Source organism: Mauremys mutica, chromosome 6, assembly GCF_020497125.1.
Source record: "Mauremys mutica isolate MM-2020 ecotype Southern chromosome 6, ASM2049712v1, whole genome shotgun sequence".
Taxonomy (NCBI): Eukaryota; Metazoa; Chordata; order Testudines; family Geoemydidae; genus Mauremys; species Mauremys mutica.
In genome coordinates this window covers 49,655,229-49,682,673 of record NC_059077.1, presented here as the reverse complement: position 1 = coordinate 49,682,673, position 27,445 = coordinate 49,655,229, and positions in this window count along the sequence as shown.

Sequence of the window (27,445 nt, the reverse complement as noted above, 5' to 3'; positions counted from 1 at the left end):
GTCAACAACCTACAGGAGGTGCCAGGGAAAAGTCACTTAGGGTATGTCTACATTGCAATAAAAGACCCCCAGGACAACCAAAGCTGGCCCGGGTCTGCTGCCTTGGGCTCAGGCTGTGGAGCTATACATTTGCAGTGTTGGTGTTCAGGCCCAAACTCAGAGCCCAGGCTCCAGCCCAAGCCCAAACATCTACACTGCAATTTTATAGCTCCAAGGCCTGCAAGCCCAAGTCAGCTGACTCGGGCTGAGAGACTTGGTGCCTTGTTTTTTTTATTAGTGTTGACACACCCTTAGGGCCCGATATAACTCTATTGAAACTAATTTAAAAAAATTCTGTTGACTTCAATAGTAGTCTGTTCAGGTCCTTAATATCTCTATGTTTAAATTCCTCATATTGAAAATGCAGATAATATGCTTCCCTACGTCCTGTGAGTGATGTAAGAAGAAATTCATTAATATTTGTGAGGTGCTCAGATACTACAGTTATGAGTGTATAGAAAAGCCAGTACATTAATACACCGCTACCTCGATAACATGAATTTGGATATAACACGGTAAAGCTGTGCTCCGGGGGGGGGCGGTGCTGCGCACTCCGGTGGATCAAAGCAAGTTAAATATAACACAGTTTCACCTATAACACGGTAAGATTTTTTGGCTCCCAAGGACAGCGTTATATCAAGGTAGAGGTGTACTACTTATCTTCCTATCCTTCAGTTTCTATTGCTCTGAGAGCCTTTAATCTGTGAACCCTGGATGCATTGCGCTGTAAATGTAGAGACATGAGGAAAAGAGATCAGTCAATGACTTGATATCTACCTATGCAGACATGTCATTTGAGCTCCTTCTCCCTGCTAAATTAGTAGTATTCATGAAAATTCTATAAACCTGAAAAAACAATATGCACAATTTTAAATCTGCATTTTTTTTCATTGCACCAGCATAAAATGGGAAATTCTCTCAGAATTCAGTACAGCCCTTTGAGGTCTGAAAATTTTATCTTTTTTTTCCAATGAACAATGTAAACCAGCATCTCCGGTAGTTATTAACTAAGGAAATGATCTCATTCCTATTCAACTAAAATAGTATTTAAATTTTGTTTAAGTTTGAAAGATCCATTTTAGCCTTTTTACTTAGAAATGGGCCATCATCCAAGCTGGCTTCATACAAAGAAACAGTGCTCCTCTATGCAGACAAATCCAGATAGGGCAACTTAAATAGCAACTTTTCAAAAAACAAACAGTTGTTCAAAAAAACACTGAAGATCAAATTCTTTCTTTTAGTATCTTTTGGCCTATGCTATGCAGAAAGTCAGACTAGATGATCTTGTGTTCCCTTCTGGCCTTAAACTCTATGGTTCTATGACTCTCTTTGTACTACGCTTTAAAATAAGACTCTTACATACAGATGAGTCCAAGTTCAATGTGAATCTGTTTGAAAATTTTTAAAAATGAAATTAACTTTCAATGTACAGAATAGTGCTTGGCTGAAGAATAGTGGTAGCTATTAAGAAGGCAGCATTTATCAACAGTTATCACTCAGCAGTAGCTGGGATATATTAGCACAGTTATTTCCTATTCTAAGTATAGTGAGAAACTGTGGTTCTGTAATACAATGTGTGGAATCTTTTGATAAATGTTAATGTTTCAAGGGAGACCACTGCAGCACTTTAGCAGATTCTGGTTGTGATTTTCCAATCTGCCTAAAGGATTTAAATGCCCAATTCCCTGCAATTCCAAATCTTCTAGGCAGCTTTGATAGTCTTACCTGTTATGATTCCTTTGGGATTTCTTCTTCCCTCTTTTTCCTATGCAGTCAGGACCCAATGGTTTTTCTCTATTGTTAATTACCCCATACTGCACCTTTTAATTCTGCTGGTGTGTAATATAAAAGGAAGTCTTTTAATCATAGACGTTTGGGTTGTAAATGATCTATTAGGTCATCTAGTCCATCCTCCTTTCAGTGCATGGATCCGTTCAGCATATTTTCAAGAATTTGGATGTCTAGTTGTAAATGTATCAGTGAAGAATGGAATTGGTTGTTAAAAGGGACCAAATTCAGACCAGGTGTAAGTGGGCACAACTACACATATTTTAGCAGAGCTGTACCCTCTTAAATCAAACCTGCATTTCCCCCATAACTTTTCTGTTGTTCTTCTTAGTAAAGTAGAGAGAGTTTGTATTTAACAATTTAATTAGCTCTGTTTAAACATTACATGATTCTAAGGCCTGGTCTACACTAAGGAGGGGGGGGGGGGTCGAACTAAGGTACGCGACTTCAGCTACGCGAATAGTGTAGCTGAAGTCGAAGTACCTTAGTTCGGGCTACTCACCCGTCCAGACGCCGCGGGAATGAAGTCCGCGACTCCCCCGTCGACTCCGCCACAGCCACTCACTCCGGTGGAGTTCCGGAGTCGACGGGAGCGCGTCCGGAGTTCGAACTATCACGTCTAGATTAGACGCGATAGTTCGAACTCCGAGAAGTCGAACGACGCCCGTCGACCCGGCAGGTAAGTGTAGACCTACCCTAACACATTCTAGCCTGGCGTTGACTACAGTCTGCAGCTTCCTGCAGTCCAGAACCCCGCTTTTCAATTAGGAAACTTTGGGTCTCTGCAGCCACACTCCACAACCTTACAAAACAATAACAGCTGGTTATGACAGTATTGGACTTCAGGAAAGCAACTTGGGATATGTCTACACAGCAACTAGTCACCCGTGGCTGGCCTGTGCTAGCTGACTCAGGTGGTGGGCCTGTTTCATTGCTGTGTAGACTTCCGGGATCAGGCTGGAGCCCAGGCTTTAGGACCCTGCAGGGTGGGAGGGTCCCAGAGGCCGAGGTCCAGCCTGAGCCAGCCGGGAAGTCTACACAGCAATGACACAGCCCCACAACCCAAGTTCCACAAGCCTGTCAGCTGGCAGAGGCCAGCTGCGGGTTTTTCTTTGCTGTCTAGACATAACCTTTGTCTATAGTTACTCTACCAACATCACAGAGAACTTAATGCTGCCTCTAGCTTCTGTGTGTGAAAGGGTCTGTCGTGCTCAAAGACCACCGTCCTTGAGTTTCAGCTCAAGTGCCAGGCTGCTAGGAGAACAGAGACATGCATTCTCCCTTCTGCAACACATCTCCATCTGGGAATATGGATGAGCAGGAAGTGGGTGGGTGTGGTTATGTGCCAAAGAGGGAGATGTTGCTGTTATGCAGCCAAACGCTATATTCTGTTCTAGGGGGCTGTTGGACTTGTGCAGCTCTGACTTGGTGTAATTTAAATAAAGAGCTGGTCAAAGAGCAGTTGTCTAATCTTTGATTAATATTATTTTCATTCATGGAATAATTTATTCAACAAATATGTTTACTGATATTTGACCAGCTCCACTTACAACCCCTACCAAAGAGCCAAATTATGCCTCCCTCCTCACCTTGGCCCATAATGGAGAGTAAGCAAGACAGAAACATAAGTATTTGCACAGATTCTGTAATTTTCCAACCTGATCATTGCCATACTTGTTTCCTGTTACTGTATGTTACCAAATTATTTTTTCTCTAACACACATTATCTAAGCAACATTATCCTATCTACCCACATAGACAAAAATCCACATTTATAATATATGTGTGACTATACATGAACAACTGATGTGTGGTCACTTTTTTTTACCTGAAATTTCTCATTTGTAAGATTCTTCCTGAAGGTATTCAGACTGAGTCCAGAGTGAAGCATATTAGCACTGTGGAGAATATTAGTGCTCCTGGTTGATTGAATAGGTTCAGTTCATTCTCTGTCCTAGCTCAGTCACTTTGCACAGCTGAGGATTCAAATGCCAGCTGTAATATCAGGTTCATATGAAGGTTTTCAAATTTTGCAAGGCAGAGGGTAATCCTGCTGGAACAGAAGGAGCAACTACTTCTGGAAGAAGAGCCTGGTAACATGATAGTATGTCCATTCTTCTTTCAGCTTTGCAGTAAGCAACTAAGAGAGCCACTGGCCTCTGTTACATACACACAGCTGCAAAGACGGCTGTAGCTGTGTCACTTCCAGCAGCAGGATTAGCTGAATAATATCCCTTTCAATGTTCAAGAGCTATTCATGGTGTTGTTTTTTTTAAAAAAAATCATAGTTACAATTAATAGTTGTGCCCTGAACACAAAATATACTGTAGGGAACAATAGGGCACATTCAGCAGCATGGACTAAACAACTTAGCTGGTCTGTTCCATTTCCATTTTCTGTGCTTTCTTTGGCCATAAGTTTCGTGGGCTAAAACCCACTTCATCAGATGCATGCAGTGGAAAATATAGTAGGAAGATATATATACACAAAGAACATGAAAAAATGAGTGTTGCCATACCAACTCTAACAAGACTAATCAATTAAGGTGGGCTATTATCAGCAGGAGAAAAAAAAACTTTTGTAGTGATAATCAGGATGGCCCATTTCAAACAGTTGCCAAGAAGGTGCGAGTAACAGTAGGGGAAAAATCAGTATGGGAAATAGTTTTTACTTTGTGTAATGACTCATCCACTCCCAGACTTTATTCAAGCCTAATTTAATGGTGTCTAGTTTGCAAATTAATTCTAATTCTGTAGTTTCTCATTGGAGTCTGTTTCTGAAGTTTTTTTGTTGGAGAAGTGCAACTTTTAGGTCTGTAATTGAGTGACCAGGGAGGTTGAAGTGTTCTCCGATTGGTTTTTGAATGTTGCAATTGTCCAACAAAAAAACCTCATAAACAGACTCCAACGAGAAACTGCAGAATTGGAATTAATTTGCAAACTGGACACCATTAAATAAGGCTTGAATAAAGACTGGGAGTGGATGGATTAGTCTCTAAGGTGCCACAAGTACTCCTCGTTCTTTTTGCTTATAAAGACTAGCACGGCTACCATTTTGAAACCTGTGCTTTCTTGGGATGTCTACTGCAATGATCATGGCACAGGAAATCAGGAACTCCTGAAGTCTAATCTGGGTTCTACCACTAATTTGCAATGGAGATATACGAACTGCAGTGCCTCACCCCCACACTTGCACAGAGCCAGACACCATCAAACTACAGCTAATCTTCCCAATAAGTATTATTATCATATTACAGATTGCAGACCAAATCCTCTGCTGGTGTAAGTGGATAAAATGCCATTGAGGTCAATTGTGCTGCATCCATTTGCACCTGCAAAGAATTTGGCTCCATGCCTGGCCCTCTGCAGATATTAAAAAAAAATAGTAAATCATGTATTCTGAGGCTGATGTTTGTGCTTTGCTTTTGTTGCCTGAATAAACAACTACAGTAACTCCTCGCTTAACTTTGTAGTTATGTTCCTGAAAAATGCAACTTTAAGCAAAATGATGTTAAGCGAATCCAATTTCCCCAGAAGAATTAATGTAAATGAGGGGGTTAGGTTCCAGGGAAATTTTTTCACCAGACAAAAGACTATATTATATATATACACAGTATAAGTTTTAAACAATTTAATACTGTACACAGCAATGATGATTGTGAAGCTTGGTTGAGGTGGTGAAGTAAGAGGGTGGGATATTTCCCAGGGAATGCCGTACTGCTAAATGATGAACTAGAACTCAGCTGAGCCCTCAAGGGTTAACACATTGTTGTTAATGTAGCCTCACACTCTACAAGGCAGCACAAATGGAGGGAGGGAAGACAGCATGGCAGACAGAGACAGAGACACACACTCTGTGAGAGAGAGATGTGCATTGCCCCTTTAAGTTTGCAGACCCCACTCTAAGTATATTGCCTGTTTAAGTAGATCAGCAAGTTGAGACAGCAGCTGCTGCCAGCAAGCTCCCTCTGTCCTGAGCCCTGTAGTGTCCCCCCCTATCTATGGAGATGGAGTAAGTGGGGGGCAGGAGCAGAGAGGATGGGGACACCCTGACATTAGCCCCTCGCTTTCCCTCCCTCCCACCGCACAGCAAGAAGGAGGGTCCCAGGAACAGCTCCAAGACAGAGGGAAGGAGCAGCACACAGCAGTGGGGGGACGGACAGCTAAACTGCCGACAATTGATAGACTGCTGGGCAGCTGCCACACAGGGAACTTAGGGGAACGGGGAGCTGATAGTGGGGCTGCCAGTCCACCCTGGTCCCAAACCCCCACCAGCTAGCTCCAACAGGCTGCTTTTTCTGCAAGCAGTGGACAGAAGCAGGCAGCTGCCAAACAAGGGAGCATTGCACGACTTTAAACATGTATGTTCTCTAACTGATCAGCAACGTAACAACGAAACAATGTTAACCGGGACACCTTTAAGTGAGGGGTTACTGAAACAAGTGTGGTGGTTCACATACCCTCCTGGGAGACAGGTTTCAGAGTGGGAGACGGGAGAAAGATAAAATTTGCATCACAATAATCACATGGAGATGAGAAATTCATGCCAGGGGTGAGATGGAGCAGATTTCCTTTAAAAAAACAGACAATATGAAGTCCATTAGAAATTGGTGTCCTGCAAATAAACCACTGTAACATCCTTTTCAGTGACTCCTGGCATATAAGCGCAAGTACAGTGCTTCAAAGACACTTCAAGAGTATCATAACTGGAGGCCAACAGTCAGACACTTGAACCTATGTAGGGCATATGCAAGAGGGAAATGTGGTGTCAAACCTATCCTAAGTAACAGAACTTTCTAACACGGCTGCTACTCTGAAACCTCTCTTTCTCTATTTACTTTCAGTTCATCTTTAGTGCTGCTGAGCTGGTTGTGAATAAATGAAGAAGGCTTTGAGGTTGCTGTATTGAGCAAACAGTTGAAGCTTTTCTTTGATAACACATGACTAGAACCATTTGCTGTTACCGCAACTTTAATTGACATTGCTATTGTGTCTCTAGAGAACTAAGGCTTTTTTTGGATGCATGTTCACCGCTTCCATTAATGCTAATGAATCTACAAATGCATATTTAGAAGAGGATACACATAATGATAATTATAATTTACATTCATATATTGCTTTTAATCCAGAAAGAACTCAACATGCTTTACAAACTTTACCAACACATTTCAAGAGTGTGTGTGTGTGTGTGTAAGTAATCACTTTCCCCACAACTGCTGTGCAGCCATCTCAAGGTGAAAGGCAACAGCTGTGTAACAACAGAGCAGCATTGCACAACATGGTAATGACAGAAGTTTAGCATGCCTTATCCATTTGAAATCATAGGGAGAATTTTAGTTAGGTGGCATGTATATTACCCAAATCAAATTCTTGGCTTGATCATTGCAGCTAATACTCCTATTGTTAAGGTGCAGGGGGAGAGGAGAGAAAGTATAATGGGATTTTAAATTATGGCAAGTTGCCTGAACTCTGTGTGCCTGGACTGGATGAAAGACAGCACCTCCAAAAGCAGTGCGTGCGCCAATACTAGGTTGGACATTGGTCCAAGATGGAGCCAGAGGGAAGAGCGCCACCTAGTGAATAAGCAACATCAAATCTTACAGCTGCTTAGCTAGTGAGATCACAGTAGAAAGTGAACTTCAGTGTCATAAGTAGGGATACACTTACATTATGAAAAACACAAATGGCTGAGATCAGTAGTGATGTATAAAGTCAGAAGTCTGAGGTGAAGATTTCATCAGCGTAGGAATGAAATTAACAATATAATCTCTGAAACTGTCCCCTCTTCTAAGAACTGTATTTAGTAACTTCATAGTCTCAGGTTTATAAGCAAACAGAACATCTAAACATAGTATTCAGTCTACAGAGGCTATTTTAGCTTCTCAATTACCTTGCTGAAAGCAGATGTGTGGAGTCTCTTCAGCTAGATGTGCTGTGATCAAGGCAGAGTGATCCTTACTTCCTGACAATATTTGCATACTGAATGATAGGAAAGTAGTAAACTTTACTTGGGCTTCAGCATTCTAGTAAAACCTTGGAACATTTCCCTTTGTATGGTTCCCATTAGAAAGCCGGATGGTTGTTTCTGATGGCGTCTGCAATATTTCCTAAATCCCAAATGCATACTAATCTATGTGGCTGTACGTACTCCTTCCCTAAATCTTGCTTGTTAGTTAGAATCAGCTTTAGTTATACTGTGCTGGATTCACTCCCTTCCCATACTGTCAGAATATAGCACTTTCCTGCACCTTTGAGGCCTCTGGTGCTACAAAGGAATTTACACCAGGGGAAGGCAGGCGGTGTTTCTAGCACAAAATTACCCTGGAGTTTCTGCTATGGAAGGTCAGCTGTAAATTCCATCAGGGACTCGATACAAGCTCACCGAGGGGTAGCCATGTTAGTCTGTATCAGTAAAATCAACGAGGAGTCCTGGTGGCACCATAGAGACTAACTAATTTATTGGGCATAAGCTTTCGTGGGATATAACCCACTTCGTCAGATGCATAGAGTGGACAATACAGTAAGCAAGTATAAATATACAGCACATGAAAAGATGGGAGTCACCTTACCAAGTGGGAGTGGTCAGTACTAATGAGGCCAATTCAATCAAGGTGGATGTGGCCCATTCCCAGCAGTTGACAAGAAGGTGAGGTGACTGTGAGTTGTGCTGAAATCTGTGCATCCCTGGCTGCCTGGTCCATGTCCTCTCTCCAAAACTTATGGGTAGCATTTGCTATAGGTGGGACCCAGAGGAAGGGGAGGCTGTGGGTGCTTTGTCCCACCACATTGTTTCCCCACCCTAATCTGCGGTATACATCAGTGAAATCAGGCCGCTGGGTGGAATTCATCATAAAATCAAAGGACATTTTGTAAAGGGAGGGATCTATCCTGCTGGCAGATACTTATCCTCTCAACTTGAATGGGAATATAGCTTGGTAAGAAATGAAAGCCAGGAAGCCCCAGGCAAAAAACAAACCCTAAAGTTAATCAAATTCTCAGTGTAGAGCAGAGGTGAAAGTAAGCCAGTAGGGCCCGGTAGAGAGTACTGGTAAAAAAAGGTGCAGTAGTATATCGGCAAGTAAGTGGAGCACTCAGTACTGGTTTACTTTCACCTCTTCTGGCTGCATAACAAAAAGTTCAAACTCAAAGCTAACAAAAGTTTGGAAAGGGAAAACTCACTGTCACATGTGTTTGTTGTTTCTCTCCCTCTCCTCCTCCAGCCAGGCTGCCCAACGTGGCTAGGCTCTGCTGGATTCAGGGCTATTTCTGGCATGCTTGTTAATTTCGCTCACGGTTGTTGGGAGGGGGCGTGACCAAAGCCGGGGCAGTTCTTTTCTGCCCCCTGGATGAGGCAATCTTCAATAATATAATAATATAATACACAAAAAATACAATCAAAATCAGGAACCATTCCAATGGGATAGATTTGAATGTGGAAATGGTTCCTGATTTTGATTGTATTTTTTTATGTATTATATTATTGAAGATCACCTCATCCAGGGGGCAGAAAAGAACTGCCCCAGCTTTGGTCATCTTCCCCCTACCCCCATCAACTGTGAGTGAAATTAACAAGGATGCCAGAAATTGCCCCGAATCCCACGGTTCAGACCGCGGAGTGAACAGCTAAGTTTAAACTGTTCCTATGCAGGCAGCAGGCCACCTGGGGAGGCTTCTCCCTCAGCCAGTCCCCTTGCTATGAGCTAGAAGGGAGCCCCTGCAGCCCCTGCTGAGTGGGAGGGTCGGGGAATGCAGAGCCTAGCTGCGTCCGGCAGCCCTGCTGGAGGAGGAGGAGGGAGGACAAGGAGAAAAATGTGACAGTGAGTTTTCAGTTTTTCAGGCTTATTCCAACAGTAACGTTTTATTACAGACAGTACTGGTAGTAGTAATAGTAGCTTTATTTTCTATATCTAAGTCATGCAATGGGAGGGATCCATGAAGTATGTAGGAGAGGTGGGTTGCTTGTGTTTGGACTGTAGGGGTAAGAAATGTAACTTATTTCCACCCTGGCTGTGCCTGTTCTGTCTGAGGCCCTGCCCCTTCTGGGGCGGGGTGGAAGAGTGGGACCCATACTGGTAAGAGCTGTATTTTACTTTCACCCCTGGTGTAGAGGCACTGAAAAGCAAGCTGTTTACACTGACTCCCCCACCTTAAGAGTACTCAGGAGTGTTAGAAAGGCTACTGTCTCTCTTTGGGAACTGTGATCCACATCAATCAAAACAAAGTGCTCCCCTAGTGGAAACTTACTGGAGCTGGAGACCGCATGCTGTCCAGCACACCTCTTCCTGCTACTCCTGATGGGGACCTCATGGAGGTCAAAGTGAGAGTGCTGAAAATCAACCTAATACCCTAATTTTCCACCTGCGATGAAATGGGCTCCCATTATTGCCTTTCTAATGAAAAAGCAAGCAGTCATTCATCAGCCTAAGTCACGGTCATTGCCTATTATTATTGTCATAACTGCATTTTACCATCCTTGTTATTTAACTGACTAAAGCAGCAAAGAGAAACAGATTATATTCTCTTAAATAATTTTTTACAAAATGAATAAGAAACATATTTTTCCTTTGGGAAGAAAAGAGGCAGTTTTATTTTGTCCTTTTTGTAGTGGTTTTTGTTTTATAGGAAGCAATTTCCTGATTTTTCTAATTACCCATAATGAGCTTTTGATCTTACTAAAACCTTGCTATTAATTACCTTCCTGTAAAAACAGCAGAAGCAGCTTTTTTCCACAAGATTTTGATTCTCCTTTAGGACCCAATCCAACTGCCATCCAAGTAAATAGGGGCCTGACCTTTGCCTTCAGACAAAAGGACATGGATTAAACCCTTTGTGAAAATACAGATTCCACCATTAAACATTTTAATGTCACTCCCTTGACCACTCTGTTGTTCTTAGTGGAACTGATCTATGCAAAAACTGGAGTACTGGAACTAATACAGAATGGGAGAATCTTAGCATCTAATTTAAATACTGCACAGCATATAAATGAGGACCACTACACTGACTGTTGGTTTCTCATGTTAAGTGTTATGCATGAGGTATTACTGTACCCACCATGGTGACTAAAAACATATTATGTTGGGTTTTTTTTTAAATACGTGCTCAGGAAAATAACAGAAGGCAGAAATTTCAACACATACTTGTTCTCAGAATATTTACTTATGTTGTTTACTGAAGTCTTGACTAGGTTGTGAAATATACATGGCAGTTCTCAGCAACTAACAGAGACCTTTTATTTATTTGCTCTGCAGCTGGAAATACTGTTCTGAAAAGCTAGGAAGTTTTTCCTAAGCATATGATGAAACCTTCCCCATAATGGAAATCACACTGTAGTTAACATCACGATTGTCCATGTGCTTGTGGAACTTTCTTGAACATTTGTGAGTACAACAAGCTGTGCAATCCATTATTAATCTTAAAGACAGTAGCATGAAAAAATAATCTACATGACCTTTTTTCCAAAGCTTGGGGGGGTGTATTCATTTCTTTAATCAGTTATTAAATATTCAAAGGCCCAGTGGCTCAGTAATAACATTGCAAGCCAATTTATTTTAAGTGGTGATTTTGCTTAAAGTGTCCTGACCTAAAGGATTTCATTCTGACCTCATTGCTACCCATGAAATATCACTGAAATCAGTGTAAAGATCAGAATCTAGCCCAGTGTGTTGTTCTAACCCTGTTTGTATGTCATGTTGTATGTCATGTATGTCATCCAGTCAAATATTTCTGGATGTTCCATTGTAAGCACATGGGCGATGTATATCATTTTAGGCAGCACCCATCGACTGAAGAATTCTCAGGTATGCCAGAGCTGTGCTCTGCATTACAGCTTCATCCTTGCAACGTGTGGTGCTTCATTAAAGTTTTCATGTCAGTAACAATACGTCAAAGGTGGGCTCAAATTTTCGCACTGTCTGGAGGCCAGTGCAAATTAAGAGGTAGCTTTTCCAGGTGCATTTCAAGTTTCTAGGTTCTGAAAGAATGGTGACACATTTATATCAGAAAGCCAGCTACATCTCAGCTGACTCTCTACTCCATCTATTTCCTGCCACTCCTGCTTGGTGAACCAGTCTTCACACTTTTCCTCCATATGCTGCTAAGGATCTTTCCCAACCAGTCCCATCAACTGGTCCGCCCTAGCTTCTGCTACAAGCAGTGCTCCTCCTGTTTGGTTCCCCTATTCATATGACTACAGTTCATCTACTTGCCTCTTCTCTTCAGCCTTCCACTTGTGTTTGCTATTTCTTCTCCCTGGTAGTCCCATTTTCCCCTGATGTTCCTGGCTTCTCTTCCCTATACTACCCTCCCCAGCCACAGACTCTTTGCCTGCCCTGACTCTTCTGCTCTATACCTGTCTACCTGAATAGCCCAGTGCTCAACTCCTGCTGCCCCCACATTTTGGCTTCACACTCTTTCATCCTCCACCCTTTCCCTCTACCTTCTGTCTCCTCCTGCTACTCAAGAATATCTCCTCCTCTGTGACTCCTCCCAATAGTCCCTTTATCTCTTACAGTTGTGAATAATTTCCTATTCCCTATTTAAACATTCAGGAAGGAGGGGGTTAAAGTACTGTGAAATATTCTGATTAAATACATTCAGAGCATTACTGAAGTATTGTTAGCTGTTGACGTAAGTGCAGCTATCAACAAACCCTTCGTTCAAGTTATCAAATATATTTCAGACAAAGCCTTCAATGACTAATGACATTAGCTGAAAAATGGTAAATAGTTTTGGTGAAAATTTATGAAAGAAATGAAAAATGTTCACTGAAATTTTGCACTATATTTTCATGACAAAAAATAAGTTAAATACTCTTTTTTTGTTTGGAATGAACTGAAAATGTTCTTTTTTGAATAAAGGCCATTTTTCATCAAACAAAGTTTTTATGGAAAATTTCTACCAGCTCTATTATATACTATATCTTGTGATTTAGCTTCATGCAACAGTCCCATTGATTTTTGTAAGCGATCTGCCCCTGTACGATGACAGAGCAAGAGTCACAAATAAATTTAAGAGCTCATCTGGAAACACTTACAGGGCCTACTTTTCAGAGGGCAGACACACAGCACTTTCTGAAAGTCAGGCTTCTTTAAAGTATCTAAAAACTTGAGGAACCCCAAATCACTAGTCACGTTTGAAAATAATAACTAAGAAAAATATTTTAATTGGCCTTCTTGATCAGGACAATGTAGTATCCCTGGACCCTATTCTCCCAGCACAGCATATGTGTAACTTCCATTAAAATCTAGGTTCTGAACATGAAAAGGATCTGCCATGAAATTAATGAGAGACACTCAAATCCCACAGTGGGAGAATAATGCTTCTGGAAGGCAAAAGGCCCACTACACTATTTAGTTCCTAAAACATTTCTCTGTTACGGCCCAGTAGACATTGTGGAGAGCTAACAGATGGGAAGGAAAGCAATGACATGTTTCTCACCAGTTAACTTGATTAAATGATTGCAGTAAGAAAAGATATGAGAGGATCTTGGAAAAACATATACCTGAATTTACTAGGATTTCTGATTTGCGGACTGATCTGGATTTTCTGTATGCGTGAGATGCAGACTCAGTTATGGTTTTGTAGTTTCTCCTAATAGTTAACAACTTTTTCTACCATAGGCAAGGCTAAGCATTAGAAAAGAAACAATTTCAGACCTGAAGTCAATGGCATTACAACTACTGACAGTAGGGCTGAATTTGGCATGGTATATTTCAGTGTCAGGCTAGAGGACTGCATTACTTTGACTCACCTAATCTCAACAGTGCAACTTTTTGCTCTGGTGTCTTATTGAATTGCAAATACAAACTGAAGCTGTGCTTATTTATAACATTATACAAGATGTCACTCACCAGAAAAGAGAAATGAAACAGACAGAAGAACTATTATCGTTGGACTTTCTTTATCTTTCTCCACTGGTCTGAAAAATGCCTGTTTCAGAAGCAGGAAAAAGAGATTAAACAAATGGATGTTTTCTGAGCCAGCTGGATTCTTTCTTTGCGAAACTAGATACTGTAAGGTTCCACACTCTGGGCCAAAGTCTACTCTTAGGCCCTGAGTCTCACTGCCTTGGACTTTGCATATTGGCGTTCACACACATACATAGCAGGTGTGAAATGCTACTATTTACTACATGAAGTAATGTGAGTGAGCACTTAACAACTATTTTGCCCTCACTTTGTACTGCTGTAAATGACTGCACAACGCACAGTCATGGAGAATTAAGCCTCATCATTACTTCAGAAAAAATCTGGAATCACTCTATTGATATAGGTTTCAGAGTGGTAACTGTGTTAGTCTGTATCAGCAAAAACAATGAGGAGTACTTGTGGCACCTTAAAGACTAACACATTTATTTGGGCATAAGCTTTCATGGGCTCCACAAAGTGGGTCTCTAAGGTGCCACAAGTATTTCTCTCTATTTATATAGTGCCATTACTATTGTAACTGAGATCAAACTTCAGTGCTGATTGTGGTAGGCAGTGGACTGGTCTTTGAAGTAGTTGATCTTGACTTCTGATAAGCCCTGCCCTGTGACTGGACTGAGAGGATTGAGAATGGTGGGGTCAATGACACAGGGTGTTTATGCATTAGCTTTTGACCTGCAAAACCAGGCTCACACCTTGGTTAGCCCACAAGTGAAATGAATTAGTTCATCAGGTTTCATCAGTAGCACCAGCAGTCTAAAATAAGTATCACCCTGCACTGGACTAACAAGGGTGCAGCAGACCAAGTTTTATGAGACTAATCCAGAGCCCACTGAATTCATTGGGAGTCTTACATTGGCTTCAGTAAGATTCAGATCATAAGAACATAAGAATGACAATGCTTGGTCAGACCAAAGGTCCATCTAGCCCAGTATCCTGTCTTCCAACAGTGGCCAGTGCCAGGTGCTACACAGGGAATGAACAGAACAGGTAATCATCAAGTGGTCCATCCCCTGTCGCCAATTCCCAGTTTCTGGCAAAACTGAAGCTAAGGATCAGGCCCTTCATTAATTGCTTAGGACAGCTTGCACAGTCATTAAAATAATAATTAATATTAGGCTATTTATTATTCTTACAGAATTGTAAATATACATGGAAATGTACAACTGGTAAACTGGTTTTAGGTCCCTCATAAATCTGCTAATTTGAACAATTAAATTAATCAAATTCAAAGAGGAGGAAGGGGGGAAAGAAAAAATGATTAGCTTCTAAGGGAAAACCTTTTTCCTTCCATCCTTGCCTCTACACAATATTTTATTGTGTGTGAGTTTCACTATGTAAGACATACAGTAAAATAGAGCACAATTGCCTCATAGTGTGATTGACCTGTCATGTTGAGAAGGCCTTTTTTTAAAAGCCAAGAAATCACTTGTCAATGTCAAATCACCCATCCACAGTGTGACATTCACATTGTGAATCCAAACTCAGCTCAGATTGTGACAAAGCTGTATTGCATTCAGATCCTATAACTAAATGTGAACAAATGTAACACTCAAGTATTGCTTTCATGATTAAATAAAAGATGTCTCACCCATGAAAGGGGATTATTATCTCTAGTATAAAAGCGTGACCTCCTCATTAAAATATCCACAATCAAGTCCATCTCTTCCAGTGAGAGATTCTATTTATTCTGTGGGATTGTTTTCACCCATACTTTAGGTTTGAATCAGAGTGTGGGAATTACTAGTGAATCAGGTTTACTTCTCGTGAAACTCTTAGCAGCTCCATTTTTACTGTAATTAGAGCTTTTGCTGATTACTATCATTACTGTATTTTCATAAGTCGCTATCACCTAGGCTTTCTGAATGCTAAATTCATCCATACCTTTGCTGTTATTTTATTATGAAACATAATTTTACACATGTGCTTATAAAAGAAGGAACATTATTGTTACAGCTAGTAAAAATGGGATAAAATTTTTACTCACTTTTTAAATCAAATTCAATATGTTGAAGAAAAAATTCATTGAAATTGAAAACTTTATAAAGTTTTCAGCCAGTCCTAATTATTATGCATATCTGGCCTTCTTAATCACTTTCTTGGTCCACCCTGAATATTTCCTCTATTCAAGTGAAGGAGAAAAAGCCTTTTTTTATATGTGAGATTCTCTAATTGCCAATAGAAAGTCATCAGTTACCACATAGTGATATCAGGGATATCAGTTTTCTTCTGTATTTGGAATAGTGGAAAAGTATGCTAAACAAGCTACCCCTATTTGGTAACTATTGGTAAATATTGACCATGTAGTGGTGACCATCCAGTAGTCAGGGTAGTTAATAAAGGTGGCTATACTTTCTTCAAATAGTCATACTAGTCATTTGCTGAGACAATTGTCTGTTCATATCTTTGGTGTCTTTTCTATTAGCCTGATTTTTCTCTCACTTATACTGATGTAGCTCAGGAAGTAACTCCCTTGGAGATAGATGAGAATCAGGCCTTATACATCAATGGAGCCTCTTATTTGCTCCAGCTGTGACTGTAAAATACAAGTACCTTGTGCATCAAATATACCACATAAATAACAGACAACAATAATAATATTTTACTGTGTCTAAACACCTCCCAACGTTACCCATCCATTTTATTCATATAGATGTGACTCCAATATCGTGCCACAGGTGTTTATCCAATATGGGCAAAAAGCTCTTGGTGATGAGCACATTAAAAAGTATAGTTAGATGCTTTTTGTGAGTTTTATAGTTTATAATCCCCCGGCTCTATCCCAGAGGCATAGTTACCAAGAGAATATGTTTCTTGTAATATATTCCCAAAGAATATACTTGAAGAACCTTCAAGATGTTGTATATTAAAAAATACAACATTCCTCATCTACCTCATCTCCCTCAGGTATCTTATCCTTAGCTAGCAATGTAATAGCACTTTTAATTTCTCTTTTTTTTTATAATGTTCTGTTCCAGATATTTTTGCTATCCTTCTGTTAAGAGGAAGTTTACATTTATTTTCCAAGTCTTTCCCTGCAGCCTTATATTTTGGTTCATATAGTTTATGACAATATAGTTCAAATGTTTTATTTATTTTAATAGGGACTGTTTTCATTACATCATGTAGGATTTGAGGGATGAAATGCGCTTGGAACGTTGTTTACCTTTTCAAAATGTAGCTAAAAGCCTTCAAGGTCCTATTTCTTGGATCATAAAATTTGGCTCCGGATGACTGAAATCAGAACTCTGTTTGACCTGTTGTGACTTTAATTCACACTTTATTTCCATCAGTACTCTGAATATTTTATTAGGGCTAGAGGTTTATCATTTGGTCTCCAAATACTTGAAGTTTTTGTTTAATTTACCAATTTATCCTTTTGTTTTTCTCGTTGTATTCTACATGCAATACTTTTTCCAGTCAGTGCTATGCATTAGGATGAAATACACCAGTGATGTGGCTGTCAACCACACTCAGTATTTAAGCCCTGATCTGGAGGCAGTACAGGGGAGCTATGTGCACAGTAGCCACTTTGCACAGAGGTCTGCACATTCCCTGGGTGCTCCAAAAAGAGTCTGTGCTGCTGACCAGAGAAGAGACCACAGGATCCATATTTAGGTGGATCTGTTGGCTGCAGCACAAGTGGGGTGAAGTGGCTACTGCCATTGTTGTAGCCCAGAGACTGGAACAGTAGCCCTGGGACGGGAAGGGTCCGTTTTGCAGTCTAACATTCTGGTTCTAGGCGGAAAAGTGAATTTAAACTCCGCAGCGCATTTACATTTCTACATAAGCCTATCACTCAGGCCTATGCAGCAGTGTATTTCATTCCTTTTAATTTCAAATTCTTCCTTGAGATTCTGATTGCTCATGATTTAGTCTTAAAATGTCCTTGATGCTTTTTTAACCATGGACCAATTATGTATCCTGTAAATGTCTATGGTATGTATATTTAATTGATTTATCCATCATCCACTACTGTACCTGTTTATCAAAATTGGATTAGGGAGATGATTTAGACACAGCACTACTATATGTCCCACCCTATCCAGTATGTAATCAATACCACCTGCTGTCACATGTTTTATTAAACAACTAACTCTCTCTGCTTGCCCCCACTTGTAGCCTACAGTCTAATTCAGGCATATATGGTACAACAAGTAATGATTCAAACTGGACAGGTGATGTGCAGGAGAGGTTGCTAGTAAAATGCCAGTGCCCTTTTTAATTTTGTGTTAGAATTTAATTCTTTTGACTGGCAGCCCTGGAGAACCTTCTGTTTCTCCACAGAACAGCAGTGTCATGGAAGGCAGCGCTACAAGTTGCCCAACATTGGCCTGGCAATGTAAACAAATCCTCATGTGGAGGTGCCACCTGTGGCATGACTGGGGATTTCAATCTTCATGGACATTCAATCTTTATCCTTCCTATTGAGACTGCCAAAACAGTGGTTGTGCTGCTCGTTCTCTGTGATATGGACTCTTTTGTGTCTTGGACACAACTTGATTGAGACTTCCACTTCATTTCAGGTAAGCCACCAAACAGCCTTCTAGGAATAACAAGTATATGTTACTACTGATCAGAGCTGGATTTCACAATTTACACAAATCTCTTCCTGATGAGTAGTGCCAAACAGGATGAAACATCATTTTATCCATTAAATATAAATAAAGAGCTTGATATAAAAATGTCAGGCACATGAAGGAATTAAAGCACTAATGAAATAACTGAGTACAGCAGAAGTTAAAGGCTTGGGCAAAAAGCAATAGGATACCGCTGTGTTGGTGGTAAAGTGCAATGCCTACAGGTGTCAATAGCTATGAGCTCTTAGAATAAAATGTATAGTTCTGTTTTAGAATCGTCTTCCAGAACAGATTCTGAAGGTGAGACTTCTAAGCTTAGTGGGCCAGAGACGCAGCTGGGTGAATCAACATGACTTTGAGTTATTATTTATTTACACAAATATAAACAAAAATAAAAGCATCTGCAGGTGAGGGAGGAACCAGGGACAATGACAGGAAGCAGGTCAGTCTGTGATAATTAGCTCATCCACACCCCAGTCTTCATAGCTTCTATCTGGCAGGTACCTGCGGATGATTATGGGAATCTTCCGAGCTTTGAGTTCTTTCATTGCAATCAGCAGAGAGTTATGCTGATTTACATGAGCTGAAGATCTAGTTTTGGTTGGCACTAGTGTCCTCTTGCAACTAGCATACTGGGGGATGCCGTGTCACCTTAACTCCTAAACATGACTGCAGGCCTCCCAGAGTTTGTTTCTGCATTATACATGATTATTAAGAGGTAAATTCTCATCTAGGAGTGATGAATTGCTATAAAAGGTATGGGGGTGTACTGAGCTAAAATCTTTTTTTAAATCTCCAAATAAAGTAGCTTTCAATCCTATGTAAGGCATATTTCTGTCTGAATGAGGACTGCGGGGCTGGGGAGGAAAGCAATATTATAATTATGTCTCTGCTCCGGAGCAAATTTCTGTAGGAAGCAACCATGGAAATTTGCAAAAATGTTTCTATAGCCCAGTATAATTTCCTGGTAGTTCAATTGGACAAAGAAGGCAGATGTATGACCTCTGTGCAGGGCTGGCTCCAGGCACTAGCCAAGCAAGTTTGTGCTTGGAGCGGCAGATTCTAAGGGGCAGCTTCCATCCAATCCTTTTATTATTTTTTTTTGCTTCGCCACTTCGGCCGCCCTGCACGGTTTATTTATTTTTTGTTTGCCACTCCAGCCGCCCTGTAGGGGGCGGCGGTGTGGAGGAGGGGAGCGCCCTGCTGGGAGTGGGCTGTGCACTCTGTCTGCAGGTGGGAGCAGGAGGGGCCGCATGGCGAGCGCCCCGGCTGAAGGAAGCCCTGGCCGCCCCCTCTTCTCTCTCTCTCCCCGCATACCCCTGCACCCTAGCTCTGGCTGCCCCGCAGGGTTTATTTTTTTGCTTGAGGCGGCAAAAAAGCCAGAGCTGGCCCTGCCTCTGTGAGTTCCAGGCTGTGGAAACCTATGTATAATGTCTGCTTAATCTCTTTGACTCCTACCAACTGATTTTCATATCAGTGAAATGAAAATCATTATTCTTCATTTCAAATTGTGGGGAGAGTATTTACATGCATACAGACACAAGCTTTATCTCATGTAGTTCTTCCAAAAAAAACCCCCAAAACCCCATAGCTCATCTTTCCAAGAATTGTCTATCTTCCAGGGTTCAACAACCCCCAGGTACTTTGGGCCATATTCTGTCTCAGATACATTGCTAAAAATTGGAATAGCTTAACTGTCATCAACAGCGTAACTCTAGATTTACACAGGTGTAATTGAGATAGTTGTGCAGGTAGTGGTATGATGAGTGCAGGAAAAAAGCAAGCAAGCAGGAAAGCAGCCACCTCAGCAATCTGGTCCTTAATTTAGGAACAATTATCACCTCAAATTGTACTTCTTCCAAAGCACCAATACCGCATACCACTGTACACAACTGCAAATCTAATTAAAATATCTAAACAAAAGTCACATACCTGAACAAGATAAGTTCAACCACATTGGTTTTTGTTAAATCCTTTTTTTCTTATCTTTCATCAATGTGTTGTCTAATTAGAATCTAAGATCTTTGGGGCAGGCTTCAGTGAAATCCTGGCCCTGCTAAAGTCAATGCACCAGCGTAGTAGTGGTACAGTGGAAATAATAATTATAATAATTATTATTAATAATAAAATATGCATCGTGTTCGATTAATTGCAAGCTGAAGATTTTCAGACAGTATCCTGTAATTTAAAACCTCATCAAGAGGCAGTGTTGAAGAACTAAACACTGCTACAAGAGATTTCCAGCAGTCAGTCTGGGGAAATGTACAATCTCTAAATTCTGAAAGCTGCAATATATTTTAAAATTCTAATTGTGTAACAACACATTTCAGTTGTCTATGCAGAAAGAGTAACAGCTTCACTTATCTTTAGAGGGCTAATAAAATCTAAAATATTTTCTCTCCCTGTCGCTCAGATTTTATTTTAGTGCTCTCCATATGCTACTACCATATTACAAGAAATGGGAAAGTAATATACTTGTATTATAACAGCCCATTAAAATATCATTCTTTTTCTATTCCCAGTATTGTAAATTATCAGTATGTTTCTATGTAAATTGAAGCTTTCATTTTGTAATTAGGATGCATCTTCTGTCATTAATATTCCAATTTACTATTTAAGATGAGCGAAAAGTTACACAGGTAAAATCAGAGATCATTTCCTTTCCACTGTGTTGGAATCAGAATTGCCAGCAAGAATATATTGTGCTGAGCAAAACATAAAACATGTTATAAAAGGAGGTGGCAGAGGATGCTGGAGGTCAAAAGATACACTCTCAACATCTGCAAAATGTTTTCATGAGCTGATTCTTTTTCATGTGAATCCTTAGTGTTCAGACTCATTATTAAGACAGAAAGCGAGCTGCAAGGGTTGCATACATACCAGAAAATATGGAGAGTTCTGACAAAGTTCTCAGGTAGAAGGTTACTGGCAAATGGCAATAAGATGGCTGAAACTGAAGATGTAGCTCTTCTAGTAACTCCATAGTGCCAGCAGTTGACTTTTCATGACTCAGGAACCACATGCTGCTGGGTGACTAGAACTTACTATGCAAAAATGACCCCAGTATTTCTCTCTCCTCCCAGGTTTAAAAATAAATTTTGTTGTTACATGTTTGTAACCAGTTGGAATGCATGTTGATCCAGTGAGCCAGTTAAAACCACTCATACCAGAGGATAATGCTTTTTGAGTGAGATGCTCAGACTGAAAAATGTAAATGCAAACAGCTAAAAATTTTATTAAGATGATGTTTTAAAAAAAAGTGAACGGTACAGAGTTTAAGCATAGAAGTTTCTGGTTATCAGGGAATAATGTACAGATTATTGAGGGGTGCCAAATTCGGTTTAAGATCGGGTGTCGTAAGAAATATATAATCTGCAATATCCCCAATTGGGTTAATGGGTCAAAGTACAGCCATTGAGATATGAGGGTATGAAGTTCATATAGTGGCTATGTTCGGGTGTGAAGTATAATGAGTGGATATGATGATAAGAATGGATTGACCCTCATTTGGTGAGATTTAATGTTCAGGAAGTTTATGGTTCCAGTTCATATGCGCCAACGAAGAAAGTCTCTTGGTCCCTTTCTCGTAGTCAAAGAATGATGTCACTCTGGCTCACGCCTCCTGGTACTGTCGGTGGCCGGTGATGTGTTTGATGTAGATGTCCCTGGACCATCAGATGGTGTCTGAGACCATGAGGCGCCTCATGAGCCATGCGCAGCGTCGACCGATGCTGCAGGTCCGCAGCACACGCTTGTTGCAGGGGTCCCAGGTGACGCACACACAACCAGCCTTTAATGGGGAATAATTTTAAATGGGAAGAACAGCATTGGCAATTCCCATTTCCCCATAAAGCTCCTGCTTGTGTATGCATAACTGAGACAAAGAGGGTTTGTGGACTGTGGCAAATAATCTCCTGGTTTTACTTTGATTTGCCTGCTGTTTTTTGAACTCTTGGCTTCAGCAATGCTGCCATTTGCCAAATAGGGAACACTAGTCAGTTTCTATCTCACTGATCTAGGCCTATCCCCATTCCGATTCAAAGAACTTGATTATAGACCTGATCCAAAGCTTATCCAAGTTCCCTTTGACTTGAAATGGCTTTGGATCAGATCTATACAAGAGGCTCGTAGGCACTTGAATGCTTTTGGTTCCCAGTGAAGTCAATAGGTGCTCAGCAGGTTTCAGACCTGAGCTCTAAGTGTGTTGAAGAAGACATGCAGATGTACTTGGTTGGCAAAATCAGGCCATTCCATATGTCAACTGGTGGGGAGCTGTCTGGAGTGGCTCATGACCATGATTGCCTACCTCAGGGAAGACTATCAAAAACAGGGCAGATACCCCAAACCGGTAGTGTGTTCAATAGTTAGATTTCACCAAGCCAGTAACAAATGTTTACTCCTGGAGATCATTATAACAGTGTTACCATGGAGTTGCATACAGTCCCCTTAGACTCTCCAGTCTATCTTGCCATCCTGATAAATGGTCACTTACACCAAAAATCACACCATATTCAGTTTGCTTCTAGTCCCAAGAGACCAGTCACTTACCCCTAGGTCAATTGGTACTCTAGATCTTACTCCCAAGACAATGCCTTAGCCAATCCTGTAATAAAATATCTAAAGGTTTAGTAAGTAGGAAAAAGAAAGAAGAGAGTTGCTTATGGGTTAAAGCAAGCAAACATACACACACCAATGAGTTGTCATCTAAGTCCTAAGAGTGACAGAGTTATAGTGATCTGTCAATTCAAAGTGTCTTGCTGAGCAGACCCAAGAGGCAGCCCCTGGGAATCTTTGGCTTCAGTTTAGGGTATCTGGCCCTTCACAGTTGAAACACCCCAAAAAGATGGAAAAATTTCCAGTGGCTTTGTTTTATTTCCTTTATTCAGCCTTCAAGCCCATAAGATGAGCTTTCTTGCACATAGCATTTCCCAGGTGCAATAGGGCCATTAGCCAATCCTTTGCATTGTAATGATCTTTGATGGCCCATCTGATTTTAATAGTCCTTTTGGATGGGTCAGGGGGATGATTCCTGTACCTGAGTTCACAAGTTCAGAGCAAACATTTTCAAAGTTATAAAGCAAAACTTACAGATTTTCTTATAGCATGGAATGTGGACATTGCAAATGAGATTAATGCATGCACTAATTTACATGAATTTCATAGAGTCTAAACACTAAACGCATTCTTATAAGACTAATACCTATTCTGACCAAAATCACCATACAGGTGAACTGGTCTGGTCTCCAACTGTAAGTTTGTCAGTTCTTAGCAAATTCCTGCAGCCTGGGCAAGGGCTGGCATCTGGCCTGCCAGCTTCACAGCTATCATGGTGTTTACAGTGGGCCAGATCCTGGTATCTTTATTGATTCTGAGGAGAATAAGTCTACAGATAGTCCCATTGATTTCAATTAGAATATTTTTAAGTGCTACTCAATGTAAATAAGGGTATAAGATTCCTGTCCTTTTATTTTTTTTGTTTGTTGTAGCCATTTCACTGAATAAATCATGCAAGAGTTTCAAGCTGATTACTGAGGAAATAGCTTTTACTTAGGGCTGGTCTATACTACTGCGGTAAATCGATCTAACTTACGCAACTTCAGTTACGTGAAGTCAATGTAGTTAGATCCACTTAGCGCAGTGGCAACTGTGTCAACAAGAGACCCTGTTACCCCGAGCACACTGGACATTCAGATCCTTTAATAACTAGGAGACCAAAGGCTTTGACAGTCAGAAAAGATCCATTGTCTAAAGTGGTTATGTGATTACCTTCCATAATCTGTGCCACATCTGAAGAAAAAAAATCATGAACCACACCATATATAGCCCCTCCTCTCCCTCTTATTTTGCTTTGATAATTTGTGGATTTGTTTCTTTCTCTAGGGCATATTTGGCATGTGACCTTCCTTTGGTATATTACACTGTCTCTGAATTCTCTCTCCAAAGCAGATCAGTAATAGTACACTTGATATGCTTCCAGTAGGAACTGGGTATCAAGACAGAGCTTTAGACTTCAAAGTGTTCTAACAGTTTCAAATACAAAATAAGACCACAAAAACCACAAGCACAACAGAAAAGAAAAGAGCCTGTTTACAGGGTCAACTCATAGAGCAGCTCAGTGGATGCAACTGTTTCTAGGCTTGAATTGCCCTGGGAGTGGACTAAGAGCTTTTACTGTTAGTGCTTACAACAGATATCAGGTGTCTTTACAGACTTAACTCTCAAGGTTACCTGGCCAATCACATTTGTTGGAGTTCTCATTAAACTTCTAAGAGAAAACAGACCCAGATGAGCTTCTGGTACTCCTTCCATCCTAATGTTTCCTATGTTCCTTAAATGCCCTCTCAAAAACTGGAAACCACATGCACAGGAAGAAAAAGGAACAGACAGGCACTTGTTGACAAAGGAGCACCTCAGGTAGCCTGATATGGTGTGAAGAAATGTAATTCAAACCCAATATTTTTGAACTGCAACTTCATCCCCCTAGTTATATTGGAAGATATGGGGTTAAACTGCATCCTGCTGTAAATTGGAACAAAGCCTACCCTGCTGAATCTCACAAGGATTTTATCACGTTCCAATTCTTATGTTTTATTATAATTTCTATTTTGCAAAGAATTTAAGGGAAAATGTAAGAAGCAGAGAGTGGAGAGAGAACAGATGCAGGACTCTGAAGCTGAAAAGATTTTAATTGACACGAAAGCCATATAAATATGAATGATACTGTAAACCTGGGGATTATATTCACCACAGTCACATATGTAATAAAGTAAGTCAATAAAGCCTTTAGGAAAATTCTCTTTTTTGTGACTTAGGGCAACTCCACTGTTGTTTATTCAGGCAAATTTCCTGTCTTCAACTGACCACAAGTTCTATTGGCTCTAAATCTTTTGGGTCAGATTGTCCAGGAGCATTTTATAGGTGTGCAGGGTTATATCCCTCCTTTGCCCTGAGCAAAGGACAACTTCTGCCTTGGCACTTGGGAGTGCAAGAACAATTCCTTCCATGTATCACTAGGAAGGGGGTGGAAAGGGGAGGGCAGAATTAAATTAATAGGACTACTCTCAGAGTAAGGTACTATTGCACATGAGCAAGAACAGTAGAATTGGGACATAAACAAGTACCCTTCAGGATGATATCAGAGTTGAGGGCTGAATGTTCCCATTCCACGTGTGTAAAGCATCATAGGTTCTGGAACTAGAGGTGCTGGGGGAGCTGCCACACCCCCTGGTTTGAAGAGGTTTCCATCATAGACAGGGTTTACAGTTTGGTTCAATGGCTCTCAGCACCCCCACTATACAAATTGTTCCAACACCCCTTTAAAGCATTGTAGATCTGCTAGATCTGTTTCAGAGTGGGAAAGTGATTTTGATTTAATGCCTTCTACTTGCCTGATCTGGTGAACGTGAGCGCCATGAGAGTACAGTCTTTCTGTGGGGCATGCTATACATCATTGACAGTGCTGGGCACGTGCAGCCATAATGGTAATATATTTCACAGCAATAGAATGAGATGATTGAGAAGATTCAGTAAGTGACAAGATACGTAATAAGTAGGATAATTCTCTTTGGCAGATTTAGGTCTTTTTGTAGTGATACCTTTTAAAATGCAAGCCTTCTGTATATCCATTCATTTTAGCACTTGCATTACCAAAGGTAATGTTTGGCCCTGATGATCAGTCACAGTTTTCAAGGTTGCACTGCTGGTCTTACACATTTTTAGAGGCAGTGGACAAACTGTGCAGAGGGTAGGGTGACCAGACAGAAAGTGTGAAAAATCAGGACAGGGAGTGGGGGGTAATAGGAGCCCATATAAGAAAAAGACCCAAAAATCGGGACTGTCCCTATAAAACCGGGACATCTGGTCACCCTAGAGAGGGGCTCCAGTTTCTTTAATAGACCCTCCTGACTGCCCACTGCATACTCTCCCTGTAAAGGAGACTTTCACCACCCTAACCTTTCAACACCTTTCTATCTTAAAAAAACTCTGTTGTATTGCCACTAAACTAACTCCAGGGGTTCAGCTACCAACTGGAGTGCCCCAAGCAAGGTCCACCTCATACAGCTTTGCTAAGTATGTGTCACTATGACGAACTCTGCAATGGGTGTTCCACATACAAATAAATAATAGTGCTCACATGTCTATAGCACAGCTAAGCTGTTGGTTTTTTTTAAGATAGTGATGATTATTTAACCTAGATTCATACATTTTAAGGCCAGAAGAGATTATTATGATTATCTAGTCTGATCTCCTGCATAACACAAACCATAGAGCTACTCTCAGCAATTTCTGCAGCAAGTACAGTAACTTCTGGTTGAACTTAACAAATATCTTTCAGGAGCACATCCTATCTTGAGGTTAATACTCCACAAATTTTGTATAATTAGCCTCACTGCTAAAACTGTGTATGTTATTTCCAGTTTGAATTTTTCTACTTTCATCTTCTAGTCATTGGATCTTGTTATACATTTGCCTGCTGCATTCAGGAGTTAGACTCATAGACTTTAAAGCCAGAAGGGACCATCGTGATCATCTAGTCTGACCTCGGGCTCATTGCAGGCCACAGATCCTCACCCACCCACTCCTGTAATACACCCATAACCTCAAGCTGACTTACTGAAGTCCTCGAATCATGATTTAAAGACTTCAAGAATCCGCCATTTACTTTTGTTTAAACCTGGAGAGAGCCTTCTTGTATCAGATTTCTTCTTCATGTGTAGTTAATTTGATCATGATCAATAATTGCCTTTTGACTTTCTCCTTGATAAGCTAAATTGACCAAACTCCTAAAACCTCTCATTGTAAGACGTATTTTCCAGACCTCAAATCATTCTCATGATTATCCCTTTTTATCCCTGTCATCTCTTTTCTGAACCTTCACAGTTTTACAACATCCTTTTTTTCTACTGATGTCATATTTTGGATTTCATATAAAACAGTTCTTGGAGTATCAACTCTCCACTACTATTGAGTGAGAATGACTCTTTGCCCTATGGAATTGACAACAGCTGGTTCCATAAACAAATCTGCCATTTGTTATGTCAGTCATGGTCCATTACAGTGGATACCACTAATATATTTGTACCAGTTTTTCAGATTTTACTTGCTTGAGCAA